The sequence below is a fragment of the Macrobrachium nipponense genome, chromosome 11, assembly GCF_015104395.2.
Source record: "Macrobrachium nipponense isolate FS-2020 chromosome 11, ASM1510439v2, whole genome shotgun sequence".
In the NCBI taxonomy this organism is placed as follows: Eukaryota; Metazoa; Arthropoda; class Malacostraca; order Decapoda; family Palaemonidae; genus Macrobrachium; species Macrobrachium nipponense.
This window is the reverse complement of record NC_061087.1, coordinates 94492907-94502906: the sequence shown is the minus strand read 5'-3', so window position 1 is coordinate 94502906 and position 10000 is coordinate 94492907. Positions and strand designations below refer to the sequence as shown.

The following is a 10000-nucleotide window of genomic DNA, read 5'->3' as shown; positions in this document are numbered from 1 at the left end:
CTGTAAATCTATGATTTCTCCAAGTGAAAGACAATGATGAGGTGATGCACATTTAATACCAAAAGAGAAGATTCGTACGATGGTGGAGTTTACACGAAAAGCTAAATTCTGTCTCTCTCTCTCTCTCTCTCTCGATAAAAAGGGAAAGAAATAGTCCCAATTGTCTTAATTTACACTCACAAGGGACTAAGGAACGTCCAATAAACAAGCGAGAAGGTGAGAGGAACCTCACACTCAAGTTGGGGAATGATAAAGCGGACACTCGTCTCGCTCATCCGTGAAATGGGATGAAAATGAAGTAGAAATCACGAAAGAAGAAGGAGACGAAGAAGAAGAAGAAGAAGAAGAGGAAGAAGATGGAAGAAGAAGAAGAAGGTAATGAATAAATGGTAAGGAAGTAAATTCCATTTACAGCAAAAAACTGAAGGGAATGTTAAGAACATTTGCTGGGCTTTAAAAAAATTAGAGCATTATATACATACATATATACATACATACACGTATATTATATATATGTATATATATAATATATATATATATATATATATATATATATATGGTATATATATATATATATAGAATATATATATATATATTTATATATATATATATATGTTCATATATATGTATAATCATATTTTTCATTAATCATTTATGTATATGTAACACACACACACACACACACACACATATATATATATATATATATATATATATATATATATATATAATATATATCTATATATTATGTGTATGTACAATATATAATATCTCTCTCTTTCTTTATATATATATATACTATATATATATATATATATATATATATATATATATATGTGTGTGTGTGTGTGTGTGTACTATGTATGTATGTATGTATGTATGTATATATATATATATATATAATATATATGGTATATATATATATATATATATAATATATATAATAAAATAATGAGGTTCAGGGAACCAAAACTGAAGGCAAAAAAGAAATTCATTGATCTGTTGGCCTGAAAATATGACTCCATAAACGGGAGTGAAATAACGCGTGAGGGGAGAAATGTTTCAGAAATAATGTCTGCAGGGGTCAAAGGTTAAGAGGGGAAGGGAAGGGGAAGAGGAGGGAAGGGGAGGGGGCGGGTGGAGGAAGGTTAAGAGGGGAAGAAGGGGAAAGCTGATAAAGAGGGGAATGCTTGGGCACAGGGACGAAAATAGGTTATTTAGCTTTGGTTGATAAATGACTCTTCGCAACGTATAAACAATATACCTGATTATTTCGTAACACTGAGAAAGTTCTCTCTCTCTCTCTCTCTCTCTCTCTCCTCGTCTCTCTCATCTCATCTCTCTCTCGTCTCTTCTCTCTCTGTCTCTGTCTCTCTCTCTCTCTCTCAGCGATAAAAGGCTCTGCAACTTATAAACGATATAGCTGATTGTTTAGTAATTCTGACGAGCCTTTCACGCTAAAGTTCTCTCTGTCTCTCTCTCTGTCTCTCTCTCTCTCTGTCTCTCTCTCTCTCTCTCTCAGGAGACTAAAGGCTCTGCCGCATATAAATGATATACCTGATTGTTTAGCAATTCTGACGAGCCTTTCACACTAAAGTTCTCTCTCTCTCTCTCTCTCTCTCTCTCTCTCTCTCTCTCTCTCCTATCAAGAGCAGTGAAGTGCCAATTACCTTCCTGTTATTAAACAAAGCTTCTTTTAGCTTTAATCCCAGTAAGAAATAATAAAAAAAAATGTTACTTCTGCACTAAGGCATACATGCATGCACACATACATATATACGCACATTGCATGTATACATACATACATACATATATACATACATACATACACACACAAAGTATCGGTATATTCCGATATTCACGCACACAAACACCTCTTGGGTGATCTTAGCAAAACCCTGGCTGCAAAACTAAATATAAAAAGCTTTATCTCGGAAACTCAGGAACCATCTTTTAACCGTTCAGCCACTCATAAACTGACATAACTCGTTCCGTCTCTAAGTGACCTCGGCTTAGGCTACGAGTAACCTTTTCTAAAAGCCCCAGGAAGCTAGCTCTAAGAGGCTCCGAAAGAGTCGAGCGAGAATGGCTCTCTCTCAAAAAGACTTTTGGGGTAAATGTCCCTTTGTTTACGTCACGAGTATTATGTCGAACAAACATGATCGTTGAGCACACAAGCAAGCACTTCAAGATTGTCGGTAAATAGGTAAAATGTCTTATGTTCCCGTTCTTTACTCTCGGCCTTTTGGTAAACTTGAAAGAAACGGGATATTGTCGATCAGTCCCGCCCCCTTCCCCCCCACCCGAAAAAATGAAAAAAAAAAAAAAAAAAAAAAAAAAAAAAAAAAACGAAGGAAAAGAGCACATATAACTTAGTGCATGATCTTTCAATTTTTTCGTTGTATTAATAGGGTGACCTTCGACGGTTAAGACAATAACTAAAAATATTCTATGATTAATAATCAAAATAGTAATTCCAGGGCCCTTGAAGATATATACACACACACACACATACACACGTACATAACATAAACACACATATAATAGTAATAATAATAACAAGAGAAACGACTATTCCACTATATAAATATATATATATCTGAATAGTTGTTTCTTCTGTTATTACTATAATCATTATCAACAAAAGGTGGCTCCGATAGAAGGCAAAACAAGTCACCGCTACATTCACTCATTAGTCCCTCAACCAAAGATGAACTCTAGTGTAAATAGATCCCACACCATTAGCCTTTTTTCGGTAAAAACAGATGACAATTCTTACAAAAATATAAATCGATAGTTTTCTTTAGGTATGGAACTAGTGTGATTCGAACTCCTGACAAGAGCGCTCGGAGAACGCAAACCTCCAGCAAGGCTGAGCAATCCACCTGATATGAAGGTGCCTTCTCCTAAAAGTTTGATTGCTATCTCTCCCATAATCTAGTCACTTGTTGCCACTGGAAAGGTCCATCTTTGGTCCAATTTTCGTAAAAATATGTTCGCAGTGTTTAGCGTAATTATGTGTAGAAATAGACAACCCAAGCACATAAATGTACAAAATCTACATTCAAAACTCCTACATCGCCAAAAATAATAATAATAATAATAAGCATCGTGTATAAGACGCCTTTTGAAAGCAATATCTGAAACAATAAGAGTAAAATAAGTATATGAACAACATTAAACACAGAATTACAATCAAGTTATTGATAAGAGTGAAGTCTTTAGGTCTCCAGGCCCTGAAAAAATACGTGGTATGGAATTGAAAGCAATATCTGAAACAGTAAGCGTAGAAACAAGGCGTGATCCGACCTCCATCTTACTCAGGGCGCTTGCTAAAATCTACAGCCAACCAGAGCGTTGTTTCACCAACGAAAATTAAAATGAATATGCTATATTTAATTAGAGTTCATTTTTATGTACTGCTTAACATGCACATTATTTTTTACAATTTCATTTTAATAAATACATCATAAATATCCTTTCCTAAAATTCCTGTATCTTTAAGTCGACGCCAAACCCCCTTTTCTGACCTTTTTAGGCTTTCCTACCCCCTCCCCCATCAAAACAACAACAAAGCTGGTTTGTATAGGCTTACTCCCCGAGTAAGTGAAAATGCTCAGAACAGAAGTGAAAGCGGAGTTGCAATCAAGTGATGAATATCAGTGAAGACTTCAGGTCTTATGCTGTGGACAAAATACAAAAAATATGGTAAGGAACAATTATTTTCCATACACTTCAGTAAACAAAAACGGAGCTGTAGAAGGAGAAATGAATTTTTAATATCATGCATAGGAAATCAGCTGAAGGGCGGATCCCTCCTTCGTTAATGAATTCCCCCCCTCCCCCCCCCTCCCCACCACGCCGCATCCTCCCTTCCTTCGCCCTCATTTTGATGGAGGCATTTTAGAGAACTCACCTTTGCTGATATGTTGATGTGGGCGTTCATTTTTCTAACGCGAAGGAAATTATTCGCTATTTTGAATGATTTGCTTATTTTTTCATTAAGAATACTGATGTTAATGTATTACATTCAAAGGATTGTAGTGTTTCACTTTCCTCTTTGATGGACTTATTTCAGTTGTCGGTTATTTTATGTAAAACAGCTCACACTACACACACACATATTATATATAAACATACACAGTATATATAAGTATGATATAAGTGTGTGTAAACCCTACCTCATTTCATTTGCAAGCAATAACACCGTCATGAAATAGGCTCATTCTCCTGCAACAATTGTTTTAACAAACTTCTCAAATTTCATACCTTTCATAATCCGTTCGCATATTGTTTGTGAACTCATAAAAGATTATCTAGACATTGCGGAATTCAAATAAGATTTGCAACATTAAATAACCATGAAACTTTTAAAGCGGTTTTATAAATCGCTTATATAACTGTGTTTTCTTTCTTAATGTCTACGTAGTGTTCATACACCTATATTAACTTCTGAAGCAGAGTAAATAAATTAAAAATCAATGAAACGTGTAGAATCTACTGGTCATTTTTACCAGATACATATGTCATTGTAATAGCTACAATGCCCTCTTGAATTCTCAAATTCTTTGCTCGTGGTCAGGTCGGCAAGGTGACCTCGTCGTGATTATGGTTCGGCGGGTTCGTTTCCGGCTACCGGACATCATGATTTCTTCGTCTTTCTTTGAGAGTTGGATCTCAAGGCTTTGTAGTGACAAGCGTATCCCTCCCCCCCCCACCCCCCCCCCCCAAAAAAAGCAAAGAATTTAAGAATAATGAAATATCTTCCTCATCGACACCATATTCCTTCAACTACAATGGTCCTGATAGACGTGGTTCCAGATTAAATAAATATAAGAAAAAAATAATAATAAAACAGAACAAATAAAACTAATGAAGTGGAACGTATCACCAAGAGACCAGCTCCGGATTGTCAACTATTAATCAGACGGTCGAGATGAATACTGAATAATCCTCCATCTAGCTGGGTCGCTTTTGTCCTCTCTTAGAATTACTCCCTCTGATTACTCTTCGTTTCAAGAGCCCTTAGGGAGAGAGAGAGAGAGAGAGAGAGAGAGAGAGAGAAATGATTTTCTGGCGTGAACGTTCACAAACGCACACACACGCGCGCGCACACAGATAGATAGATTAGATAGATAGATTTAATCACGCTTTTAACTGAGAGAGAGAGAGAGAGAGAGAGAGAGAGAGAGAGAGAGAGAGAGAGATTAACAGAAAGAAACTAAAATTAAAAGAGATAGAGAAAGAGGGAAAGCTAAGATTAACAGAAGCTGAAGGTGTGTGAGAGAGAGAGAGAGAGAGAGAGAGAGAGAGAGAGAGAGAGAGAGAAACTAAGATTTGAGAGTTACTAGGAGTTACAAGAATTAAGATGTCTCAAAGACTTGTCAGTCCATCCTAAGAGGAGACATCGTGTGCTCACTTATCTCTAGAAACAGGTTTTACAAAGCATTCACAGTGTCCTAATGATTGAGAGAGAGAGAGAGAAACTAAGATTTGAGAGAGAGAGAGAGACAGACAGACAGAGACAGAGAGAAACTAAAATTAAGAGAGAGAGAGAGAGAAACCTGAGTTTAACAGAAATAAACTAAAAGTAAAAGAGAGAGAGAGAGAGAGAGAGAGAGAGAGAGAGAGAGACCCAAGATTACTAGAGATAAAGTAAATAAAAGTAAAATAAAAAAAAAGAGAGAGAGAGAGAGAGAGAGAGAGAGAGAGAGAAAGCTAAGATTACCAGGGAGAAAGGAAGTAAAAGTAAAAGTGAGGGAGAGAGAAAGAGGGCGAGAAACTAAGAGAGAGAGAGAGAGAGAGAGAGAGAGAGAGAGAGAGAGAGAGAGAGAGAGAGAGAGAAATAAGTTATTAACGTTTACCACTGAATACTTCGGTGCTTCATAAAGACGAAAGTCCGGTTGTCAGAAATAATAATCAACGTGAGAGATCACCAACCGGTACATATAATCTTTAATAATCAGCGTGGTCGCGCCGCCACCGGCCTATTTGTAAAGAAGATCCTTGATTAAAAAGATCTTCCGAGATATATATTGTTTCGTTCTTGTTCTTATTCGTGTTCTTGTTGTTCTACCTTTTCACCTTCTCCGTATGCTTCTATATACTCTTCTTTGTTGTTGCTGTTATTATTATTATTATTATTACTTCTACCACTGCTACTATTATTATTATTACTAGCTGACCAACCCGGCGTTGCCTAGGGAAAAACTGAAGTACTCAAAGAAGCTTCCCTGAACCTACTTGTGCTGACTGTCCCTTTTATCCAGAAATTGCTGTACTGACCTGCCCGGGGTAACTGAATAGCAACCGATAAATTCTCTATCTCTCTCTCTCCAACCTTCTCTCTCTCTCTCTCTCTTACCCTCCTCCTTCTCCCTAACACCCCCTCTACTCTACCTCTCTCACTCGCTCTCCCTCTCACTCTCTCTCTCTCTCTTACCCTCCTCCTTCTCCCTAACACCCCCTCTACTCTACCTCTCTCACTCGCTCTCCCTCTCTCTCTCTCTCTCTCTCTCTCTGTCCCACCTTGCCCAACTCCGACCCCCTTTGGTGCCATTGATGTCTTACCCCAACAGTATTCGATAGTAAGTCACATTAGTACGTATACCGAAAATCGAAAGTCATATTATTTACTACGTATACCGAAAATTAGGTATGATAACTTCTTAACGTTATTAAGTCCACGGCCTAAACCAACCCTGTTTCGGGGAAGGCGCCCCGCCCCCTCCGGAGCCTTTGGTGCCTTTTGTTGGTTGAAACCCCATTATAAATCATCTTAGGGGTCCCCACTATAACCCTGCCAAGTTTCATGCCCATCGGACCAGGCGTTTGGCCGTGATTGAATCACAGATGAACGGACAGACATAACGCCCATCATAGTAAGATTATTATTATTATTATTATTATATTATTATTATTATTAATTTTAAAGGTGTAAACTGCCTTCATTCTACAACATTAAAAAGTTAATAGATTTAACAATTACAAAATTAATCGCAAATACTCTTACATAAATCACTACTGACGAAAATAAAACAATGGCAATAACAGTGGTTATAGCTATCATCAAACTATGAGGAATCAATATCATGTATTAATATCAAACAAGTCAAAAACACGCCGAAGCCTTCAGCGGAATGGAGTTTTCTGTACAGCATGTAGTGGCTGTATGAAACTCTCAGCCGGCCTTGGTGGCCTGTGTAGTTGCGTTGCCAGACTCACGACCATGGCTAACTTTCACCTTGAATAAAATAAAATTTACTGATGTCTGATGGCTGCAATTTGGTATGTATGATGATTGGAGGGTGGATGATCAACATCCCAATTTGCAGCCCTCTAGCCTCAGAAGTTATCAAGATCTGAGGGCGGACAGAAAAAGTGCGGATGCACAGACAAATATCCATTTGAATAGCTTTCTTTTAGACAAAACTAAAAAGTAAAATATATATTTACAACTTTTACAGGAAATAACAAACAGTCTCCTTATTACTGTTATCCAGATTACTACAGACGAAAAGAAAGTAATGAAATAACAGTGATAACTGTTAAAATCACGGGGTAATTATTGCCATCAGTAGAACGACCAACAGCTGCATTGGGGAGATATGCTTTTCACTGCGAGTTTCGCTTTATCCGAAATAATCGCTTTTATTAAAAAAAAAAAAATCTGGATATTCGCAGAACACTGCAACTATAAATGCAGCATCGCTTGCGCTGCTGATGTAGCACATAATATCATTTCAGTTTATACTGAAGATAAAACACTTTTCCATGAACGTATTGCTGCTGGTTTCCAAAATTAATTATCTGTATATTATTACTATTGTTGTTGTTGTTGTTGCTGTTGTTATTTCCTATTGCGTTTCGACACCCGCGCTCTGGCGACTATTACTGAGGCACAAATAATGAATGAATTGAGATACGTTACATAGGTATACAGTGTAGCAGACGGGTTGCTAGTAGTGGACTGAATTGTTATTATTATTATTATTTTTTTTTTTTTGCTCTATCACCGTCCTCCAATTCGACTGGGTGGTATTTATAGTGTGGGGTTCCGGGTTGCATCCTGCCTCCTTAGGAGTCCATCACTTTTCTTACTATGTGCGCCGTTTCTAGGATCACACTCTTCTGCATGAGTCCTGGAGCTACTTCAGCCTCTAGTTTTTCTAGATTCCTTTTCAGGGATCTTGGGATCGTGCCTAGTGTTCCTATGATTATGGGTACAATTTCCACTGGCATATCCCATATCCTTCTTATTTCTATTTTCAGATCTTGATACTTATCCATTTTTTCCCTCTCTTTCTCTTCAACTCTGGTGTCCCATGGTATTGCGACATCAATGAGTGATACTTTCTTCTTGATTTTGTCAATCAACGTCACGTCTGGTCTTTTTTGCACGTATCACCCTATCCGTTCTGATACCATAGTGCCCAGAAGGATCTTTGCCTGATCGTTTTCTATCACTCCTTCAGGTTGGTGCTCGTACCACTTATTACTGCAAGGTAGCTGATGTTTCGTGCACAGGCTCCAGTGGAGGGCTTTTGCCACTGAATCATGCCTCTTTTTGTACTGGTTCTGTGCAAGTGCCGGACATTCGCTTGCTATGTGGTTTATGGTTTCATTTTTCGTATTGCACTTCCTACATATGGGAGAGATGTTATTTCCGTCTATCGTTCTTTGAACATATCTGGTTCTTAGGGCCTGATCTGGTGCCGCTGTTATCATTCCTTCAGTTTCCTTCTTTAGCTCTGCCCTCTGTAGCCATTGCCACGTGTCATCGCTGGCTAGTTCTTTAGTCTGTCTCATGTATTGTCCGTGCATTTGTTGTGCCAGTCCTCTGTTCTGTTTGTCATTCTCCTGTCTCTGTATATTTCTGGGTCTTCGTCTACTTTTATTAGTCCTTCTTGCCATGCACTCTTTAGCCACTCGTCTTCACTGGTTTTCAGATATTGACCCAGTGCTCTGTTCTCGATGTTGTCGCAGTCCTCTATACTTAGTAGTCCTCTCCCTCCTTCCTTTCGTGTTATGTATAGTCTGTCCGTATTTGCTCTTGGGTGTAGTGCTTTGTGTATTGTCATATGTTTCCTGGTTTTCTGATCTATGCTGCGGAGTTCTGCCTTCGTCCATTCCACTATTCCTGCGCTATATCTGATTACTGGCACTGCCCATGTGTTTATGGCTTATATCATATTTCCGGCGTTGAGTTTTGACTTGAGTATCGCCTTGAGTCTCTGCATATATTCTTTCCTGATCGTGTCCTTCATCTCTTGGTGTTTTATATCCCCTCCTTCCATTATTCCCAGGTATTTGTATCCAGTCTCATCTATGTGTTTGATGTTGCTCCCATCTGGTAGCTTTATCCCTTCAGTTCTTGTTACTTTGCCCTTTTGTATGTTGACTAAGGCGCATTTTTCTATTCCAAACTCCATCCTGATGTCCCCAGATACAATCCTTACAGTTTGGATTAGGGTATCTATTTCCTTGATGCTCTTACCATACAGCTTGATGTCGTCCATGAACATCAGATGGTTAATTCTGTTGCCTCGTTTCTTGAGTTGGTACCCGCCATCCATCTTCTGTAGCACTTTTGTCATGGGAATCATGGCTACTACGAAGAGTAGTGGGGACAGTGAGTCTTCTGGAAGATCCCTCTCCTGATAGTAACCTCTGCTAGTCTTATTCCAGAGCTTGTAAGTATTATATTCCAGTTGTGCATTGTATTTTTTAGGAAGCTGATGGTGTTTTCCTCTGCCCCATATATTTTCAGGCATTCTATTAGCCATGTGTGTGGTATTATTATTATTATTATTATTATTATTGTTGTTGTTGTTGTTGTTGTTGTTGTTGTTGTTATTCAAAGGATAAATCCCTATTCATAAGGAACAAACCCACGTGGGCCACTGACTGGAAAATCAAGCTCCCAAAGAATATTACGGTGTTCAATTGAATGAAGTTACCGAAGGTAAAACGAAACGAAGAAAGAGACTAGTTATTAGAA

At 38.1% G+C, this 10000-nt stretch overlaps 1 protein-coding gene across 2 annotated transcripts in view; it reads right to left on the bottom strand.

Moving 5' to 3' along the window:
- LOC135207470 (galactosylgalactosylxylosylprotein 3-beta-glucuronosyltransferase P-like) overlaps window positions 1–10000 on the bottom strand; it is a 211544-nt gene that overhangs the window by 54386 nt on the left and 147158 nt on the right. The gene's annotated exons all lie outside the window — the stretch shown is intronic.